This window comes from Sorex fumeus, unplaced genomic scaffold, assembly GCF_029834395.1.
Source record: "Sorex fumeus unplaced genomic scaffold, SorFum_2.1 ptg000051l, whole genome shotgun sequence".
NCBI lineage: Eukaryota > Metazoa > Chordata > Mammalia > Eulipotyphla > Soricidae > Sorex > Sorex fumeus.
In genome coordinates this window covers 32,867,751-32,876,404 of record NW_026606108.1, presented here as the reverse complement: position 1 = coordinate 32,876,404, position 8,654 = coordinate 32,867,751, and the positions used below count along the sequence as shown (strand labels likewise).

The 8,654-nt window shown below is 44.7% G+C and overlaps 1 pseudogene; it reads right to left on the bottom strand.

The window, feature by feature from the left end:
- Nucleotides 1–2,552: 2,552 nt before the first annotated feature.
- LOC130033068 (peptidyl-prolyl cis-trans isomerase D-like) lies at nucleotides 2,553–6,903 on the bottom strand (annotated as a pseudogene).
- Between the last annotated feature and the right edge of the window lie 1,751 nt (nucleotides 6,904–8,654).

Below are 8,654 nucleotides of genomic sequence, written 5' to 3'. Positions count from 1 at the left end.
GCAGCCGACCCAGGCCGACCCCCATTCGATTCCTCCTCCCCTCTGGGAGAGCCCGGCAAGCTACCAAGAGTATCATGCCCACATGGCAAAGCCTGGCAAGCTCCCTGTGACGTATTCAATGTGCCAAACACAGTAACAAGTCTCACAACGGAGACATTACTGGGCCCGTTCAATCAAAACGATGAACCACGGGAGGACAGTGCTACAGTGCTACAGTGCTTTTTGGGTCATACATACTTGGCAATGCTCAGGGGTTAATCAAGGCTTTGCATTCAGGAATAACTTCTGGTGGTGCTCAGAGGACCACATTGGATGCCAAAGATCAAACCTAGATTGGCTGCGTGCAAGGCAAATGCCCTACCCACTGTCCTATTACCCTGGTCCTATACTGTTAATTATTAAGACTGAAATATCCCCTTTCAATATACCTAAACTGTAAACAATGAGTAGTTAAAGTATCAAAGCAAGTACATTAGTGATCACATACAACTTAAAAAAACACTCAAGTTTTCTTGTGCTTTTAAACAACCAATGCATCATATTTAAGCAAAATTTTTTTTTTCTTTTTGGGTCATACCCCGTGATGCACAAGGTTTACTCCTAGCTCTGCACTCAGGAATTACTATTACTCCTGGCGGTGCTTGAGGAACCATATGGGATGCTGGGAATCGAACCCAGGTAGGCCACGTGCAAGGCAAACACCCTCCCCGCTGTGCTATCACTCCAGCCCCTTGAATTCCTTTTTAAGCAAACTTTTTGTTTTATTGAGTCACAACCAGTGATGCTTATTCCTGGCTCTGGACTCAGGAATCACTTCTGGCGATCTGGGGAACCAAATGGGATGCTGGACATCAAACCTAGGTTGGCTGTGTGTAAGGCAAGGCTTACTATTTCTTGGGCCCCTTAAACATTTTTGCATATGTTGCCTTACTTTGTGCTTTTATCTTTTGTTTGAATTTCAGTAATTCTTCCTGGTAGAATTATCTGCTGGTGTTATCTCCTGAACTTTCTTAAGATCAGTCAATGTTTGATCTTATTCTTTTTCATCCTTGCCATCCTTGAGCTGTGCAGTGCAGAGCATGGCATTTAACAGTTCTATTTCAAGAGCCTCCAAATAACAGTCTACTAGTCCCTGCCAATTGAACAGCTTCAGGTTAAAAGCCCCCATATTGAGCAAACAGCTCAAAGATACAGGTTATGACTTAGATCTCTGCTCTCTCAATAATAGCCTTTGAAATTTTCACTTATCCTAAAAATTTTGTATATATTTTTATTGGCCATATCCCCATTCTAGGATTTGAAAAAGAAAAGTATTTTCAAGAGTTTTACAACATCTGTTATTCAGAAAATTGTATTAGCCAGGGAGATAGCTTTACATATAGGAAACTTGGGCTTGATAACTGGTTTCTCATGGTCGTCCCAAGATCTGCTGAGTGACCCCCCGCCCCAGCAAGCCAGGAGTAGTCCTGATCTCCATTGATTATGCAGAACTCCCCACATTTTTTGCTTCATATGTCTACAGGTTTTTAATTGTTGTTTTTGGACCACATCTCACAATGCTTAGAGTTTATTCCTGGTTCTGCACTTAGAGATAATCCCTAGTGGTACTAGGGGACCATGCGGGGGGATAGGGGTGGAACCCAGATTGACCTCAGGCAAGGCAAGCACCCTACTGCTGTACTATCACTCTGGTTCCTATTTATTTTTCATATTTCTTTATTTATATATTTATTTTTAAGTTGTTCACAATAAGTTGTTACATTCAATATGCCAATACAAATCCCACCAGCATTCACCTTCCCACCACCATTTTTTCAAATTTTCCCACTACCACCCAAGTCTGCCCCAAAGGAAGATCCTAAATAATTTATTTTGTATTGCTTGTTATGAATTATCTGCTAAAAATGATCCAAAAAGTTTTCCTTAGAGAAAAGTGAGAGAAAATTATTGTATCTCAGCTTGCAGTCTTTAAGACCTTGCATAAGAGAATATGAACATGTTGTTATATGTTAAGCCTTGTGTGCTAATATATATATGTGTGTGTATGTATATATATATTTATCAAGATTGGCTGCCTTCCACTTTATACCCCATCAGATGTGGTGTTCTACTCTTGGTATATCAGTGGCATAAAATATGAGCGAAAAATTTAAATAGGGTGATAGAGCTGGAGTTATATTTTTAACTGGATGGTGACTTTGGGGTCCAGAGGCATCTCTGCAGCTTGTTGATCTCTTCTGAGATTTATTTGGGAGCCTCTGGATCATAGCCATTAATGAGTTTATATGAGCCAGAGGCAATTTGTGGGCATGACTGCCAGGCTCCCAGAAAAACAGGAAAATTTCTTCAGTCACAAAACCCACATTCTAGTCCCTATTTCTATATTTTTGTTTATTTGGGGGCCACAGCTGGTAGGGCACAGGGGCTACTCCTGGCTCAGTGTATGAGGTGTTGCTTGCAGCAGACTATGTGGTGCTGGGGATTGAGCCCAGGCTTCCTTCCTGCATGCAAAGCACACACTGAAACCTTTTGACCTGTCTCTCTGACCGCATTTACATTTTATACACCAGCCTCTGCATCCTCAGGGAAGTCTGGATGACTGTCACCAGAATCACTTGTTTGGAACCATTCTTCAACTCTCCACACTCTAAAATAATGCACAACACGGCAGATTTTTCATCTTTCACTGCTACATTTTTCTTGCCACATCCTTCCTTCCTTGCCACTCCCATTCCTTTAATTAGCCAAACACCACATGTTTCCCATCTAAATGAGATGTGGAACTGCTATGAAAAAGAACTGAGAACCATGTGTAGTGCAGCCTGCATTTGCTATACTAAATACACCCTCCTAATGCTTCTTGGAATAGAAATTTCCATCCTGAAAATTTTCACCATAAATGCTATCTCCCAGGGCTGGAGAGATAGTACCAAGGTCAGGCTGCCTGCCTGGAATGCAGCCACCTCCATTTGGATCCCTTGGAGAAATCCCAGCAGAGATCCAGGAGTAAACCCTGAGCACAGCATGGAGCCCCCAAGCAGAAGCAAAGTACTTCTCCACCTGTCCCATTCTGATTTGAGAAGTTCTCACCTGAATCATATATGTCTTTTGTTTTACCCTCGGGAGTTTGAACCACACCAGACGATGCTCAGGGGTTACTCCTGTCTGTGCACTCAGGATTAGTCCAGGTGGTACTCAGGATACCATATGGGATGCCAGGAACTGAACTGGGTCAGTTGCATGCAAGTCTAGTGTGCTACCCGCTATACTATTTCTCCAGCCTTCAAATCATAAATTTCTTAACACATGGGTAGAAAGGGAGAATATCCTTTGAAATGAAGAGTTTTTCCAGTAGTGGGCCAATTTTTTCTTTCTCCAGCACACAATGTTTGAAAATTTTCTCCAGCTTTGGCCAATATCTGCGAATAATTCTAAGACAACTCACCAACTTGCTCTCCTCATGTCCACATCAAGAATCCTGTATTACTGGAGTTGGAGGGTTTAACCAGGGGACAGGTGAAACATTTTGACTTGTAGATACTTTTGAAAATGGGCTTATAGGACTTTGTGGCCAAACCAAGAATGTCTCTCCCTGTGATGATTTCCTTCCTTTGTTTGAGATTTTTGGAGGTTTGCGCCAGTCATTGCTCAGGGAACCAAGAAGTGCCAGAGAGAGAATTTTGGTTCCTATTTGTAGTATATGCCCTCTAGCCCTCCACCAGTGTACATTTCCCACCACCAAGTCCCCCATATCCCTCCTGCCACCAGCCCCCCAGCTTGCCTCTACAGCAGGCACTCTTTCTCCGCTCTCTCCTCTCTCTCTCTCTCTCTCTCTCTCCCTCTTCACCCTCTCACCCTATCCTTCCTCCTTTCCTCCCTCCCTCCCTCCCTTTCTTTCTTTCTTTTTTTTTGGTTTTGTTTTTGGCCCACACCCTGTGTTGCTCAGGATTTACTCCTGTCTCTCTCTCTCTGAGAGTGAGAAGTTCCCAGGGATCTCTCCTGGCAGGTCTCAGGGGATTATATGGAATGCCAGGAATCATACCCAGGTTATCTATGTGCAAGGCAAGAGCCTTACATACCGTCCTATTGCTCCAGTCCTTTTTTTTTCTAATGCTAATCTATATTTTTTAGGGCTGTGCACCATGGATCCCCTGACCACACATGCCACATGCACCCAAATAAAAAAATATATATAGGACGAGAGGGGGCTGGAGTGATAGCACAGTGGGTATGACATTTGTCTTGCACATGGCCAACCCAGGTTCAATTCCCAGCATCCCATATGGTCTCCTGAGCACTGCCAGGAGTAATTCCTGAGTGCAGAGCCAGGAGTAACCCCTGTGCATCACTAGGTATGACCCCAAAAGCAATATATATCGTGGTGAGGTTTGTCCTGAGATGGTGGAGTTAGGCCCAGGGTATGGCAGCAGTTTTGGATTGTGGAAGCAAGTGACAGACATGGGTTCTACTTGGGCGGGTACCAGGCCAACCTGCCCCACCTCTGATTTACCCCAATCTGTTCAGCCATGGAAGGGTCCAAGATTAACTGAGGCCTTTGATCTCTTTCGAGATTTATCTATGTATCTCTGAAAAAAGGCCAATAAATGAGCTTGTATAGCTGAGCTGGAGGTGATTTGTGGGCGTGGCTCCCCCATACCTTACTTTTGGCTGTTTAATTTCTTGGTAAACGTGGTCCCAAGTTGTTGGTGTCTAGACAAAGGCAAAGCAGCAATTTTGGGGTATCAGGAAACCTGAAGGCACCATCAGAGTGCTGATGCGCTCACCTCACAGGTACAGGCTGACCTTCTGGAAGCACCATACCCACTGGCTTAATTCTTGCACAGTCTCCTAAGCACCGTCTGAAGGGACACTCCTGAGCACAGGGTCAGAAATGGCCCCTCAGTACTGTTCAGTCTGGCACCAATCCCTGAGGGAAAGAAAAAATTATATATGCATATAAAATTCATAGATATTACTAAATTTGTAGAAATGTTAAAAATATATGTGCCTGTATGTGCATATATACGTAAGGCAATCTAATGTCCTATAAGTTAATTTTGTGCATGTATATATATTTTGTTTCTGGGCCTTACTTGGCAGTGCTCAGAGATTACTCCTGGCAACGCACTCAGAAATCTTTCCTGGTGGGGCTCTGGGGAATTATATGTGGTGCTGGCCATGTATAAGCAAGCTGCTTACCCACTTACTATTTCTCAGGCCCCATTTTTCTATATTTTTCTATTTCCCAAAGTGAAGCTTTTTTTCCAAAGTAAAGCTTTTCTTTAAAAGTTGAAAACACAAATACTCATTTTGTTCAGTCTGAATAGATAAAGTGCATTTATATGAAATCCAAAACAATTTTTTTGGTGAAAATATAGTTTTATTTGAAGAAATTTACTTAGAGAAGTGTGAGGGAAGCAAAAGAGAGAGATACATGTTCAAGAGAGAACATGGGCTTCTCCAAAAAGGTAAAAGCCAAAATCCAAATTTTATTTATTTATTTATTTTGTGGGGGCGGTCACACCTGGAGATGCACAGGGGTTACTCCTGGCTCTGAACTCAGGAGTTACCCCTGGTGGTGCTCAGGGGACCATATGGGACGCTGGGAATCGAACCTGGGTTGACCGCATGGAAGGCAAACACCCTACTCACTGTGCTATCGCTCCAGTCCCCAAAATCCAAATTTTAATATATGTGTTCAGAAGCTGGAGCACTAAGTCACCTGCCTTGCATGCAGTTGACCTCGGTTCAGTCTTCAGTATCACACATGGGCCCCTGGGCCCTGCCAGGATGATCCCTGAGTACAGAGCTAGGAGTAAGCCCTGAGAATCAACGAGTGAGGCCCCCCTAAAAATAAAACCAAACAATATATTTGTGTGTGTGTTCTCTGTATATTTAAGTCTATAAAGTTACTTTGAAAAAAAGAAACACCATTCTTTGAAGCAAGTGACAGCTATATAATTAAATATAGGAGCACCTCCCCCTCAGGGCCAAGAAGCCAGGGTGGGAGTGATGTAGATGGTAGATGCCATGAAACACAAAGTACACCTTTGTTCTCTTCAGATGCACTGATATGCTCTTGGGTGCTGGGACTTACTCCTTGCCCCTCTGTGCAACACTATTTGTCCTCTGTCACTTTCACTTGAACATTCTATACATTTGTTGGGGGTGGTAGGGGTGGTACCATCAAGGCCCAGGGGTCCCTCCTGGTGGTGCTCAGGGGACCTGTAGTTCCAGCAATTGAAGCCAGGCTTCCACATGCAAAGCATGTGCTCAGCCCACTGAGCTTTCTCTCTCTCTCTCTCTCTCTCTCTCTCTCTCTCTCTCTCTCTCTCTCTCTCTGCTCAAGTGCTTGACTGAGGACCTGACTGGGGTGCTGGGTGCCTCTTCTGTGATTACAGGGGTATATGCACTCGCTGAAATTCGTCAGGCTATACAATTATAGCAAATTGCAGTGGTCCTCAGTGGGAAATATATCACAGAGGCTCAGTGGTAGAACACAAATGCCTAGCGTTTGTGAGGCCCAGGTTCAATCCCCAGCTCCATACAGCCCAAGGCATTTCTGGTGTGACCTTTATGAAAAGAAGCTGAAGCTCACTGATCTCCCAGACTTTTTGTGTGGTGCCTCTTCCTTTGTAGGAGTGAGTAATGTCACCATCAGCCTGTGGAAGAAAGGGAATTTCAGCTTTGTCAGTCAAGTAACACAGACACAGACCAACCATTTCTCTGATGTGAGTATCCCAGGATTTGGGGCAGAGTCTTCCCCTATGATAAGAGGGAATCCGTTTCTGAGATTTGTCACACTTCGACTTGAGATGCAAAAGAGCAGAAGTCATCTTCCTCAAAAGCTTGTGTCATTCTTAGGAAACGGAGACTGAAAAGGTGGTGACTCAGTTTGACCATTGTCATCAGAGGTCATGGGTGGAGATGTGACTGACTCATGTCACCCTGTGAGTGATGGTTTAGGACTCAATGACCTCCCTGACGCAGCTGTGAGCTTCCCCCAGAGGAGCGGATGTTACTGGCCCCCTCTCTGAGATGAGGTGCTGGAAGCTAACTGGGTTCTGAGGGCAGTGATATATGATGTATTTCATCCCAATGTGACCTCATGGTCACATGGAAGGAGATAAGGAGGAGAATGAGAAGAGCCCTTGACAAGTGGGAATCAGACCCTAAAACAAGATTTGGCATTTTAGTCCTTTGATTTTAGAATGGAAGCACCAAGGGGCCAGAGCGAAAGAGTATAGTGAGTAGGGCATTTGCCTTGCATGCGGCCAACCCAGGTTTGATCCGCAGCACCCCATATGGTCCCCTGAGCCAGGAGTGATCCCTGAGTGTAGAGCTAGGTGTCACCCCTGGGCACTGCTGGGTGTGGGCCAAAACCAACAACAACAACAACAAAAATCAAAGTTTACACCTTATGTGCCTCAACTTCAGAGTGCTCTATGTTGTGGCAAGTGCCTGCAAGACCACAACTATAGGAGTTCAGACTGCAGTGAGAGCGAGTACCTCAGCCTTATCTTATGTGTGATCCCCATGTAGCACCATAGCAGCGATGTATGCAACCCCAGATATCATGTTGGTGCTACTATTGTTTACTATGCTGCCTTGCAGGAAGTCTTGATATATTTTGCAATCCCTTGTCATTCACAGTCAGTGCCCAGGGCCCTTGTGGTCATGGAGGACTGCCTTTGCCACTACCTGCATCGAACTGCCTCTGACAGGCCTCACTGCTTTGGGCTGGAGCTCATGCTTTGCATGCAGTCGACCCAGCACCTCATGGTCTCCAGAGCGCTGCCATCAGTGACACTTTGAGACTGAGCACTGAATAGCCCCTGAGTGCCAACAGTTGTGCCTCAAAATAAAAAACAAATAAAAGTTAGGACTGCTTTTCTTACCTCACTTCCCCACTCAGGGCAGGAAAACCAGAGACTTTTGAAGTTTATTAGTTTCTGTTACCTCCTCCCAACTTACTTTACCACCCATGATCCAAGCCAAATCCTACATTGATGCTTGGACTACACCCAAGACAGGGAAGTCCATTAATATCATGATACTGTCATGTATGTGGGAGTCCCTGAGTTCAACCTCCAGCAATGCAGGGGAAAAATTCTTAAGGCCCAGAGGAAGACAGCACAGGCTTAGAACACTTCCTTGAAAGCGTATGGTCACAAGTCAAATTCTCGATGTCCCACATGTGCCATGCACAATCCAGGCAGCTCTGAACTTGGAACTCCCATAGGTAAGGCACGCACTCTGGGGCTGGAGAGAGAAACCAAGGTGCTGGAATACATGCTTTGCATTCAGGAAGCCTAGATTTGATCTAGGTACCAAATTGTTCCCCTGAACACCACTGGGGGTGACCCCTGAGCACTGAGCAGACAGTGACTCCTACATATCACTAAATGAGATCTAAAAAACAAATGGGAATGCCCTGCCACAGTGGCAGGGGGGGATGGGGGGATGGGGGGATGGGGGGAGGGATAATATCCTGGTGGTGGAAAATGGGCACTGGTGGAGGGATGGGTATTTGATCGTGGTATGACCGAGATCCAAGCACAAAAATTTGTAAATCTACAACTGTACCTCATGGTGTTTCACTAATAAAAAAAAAAAACAAACAAATGGGACCAGAGACATTCATAGTACAATGG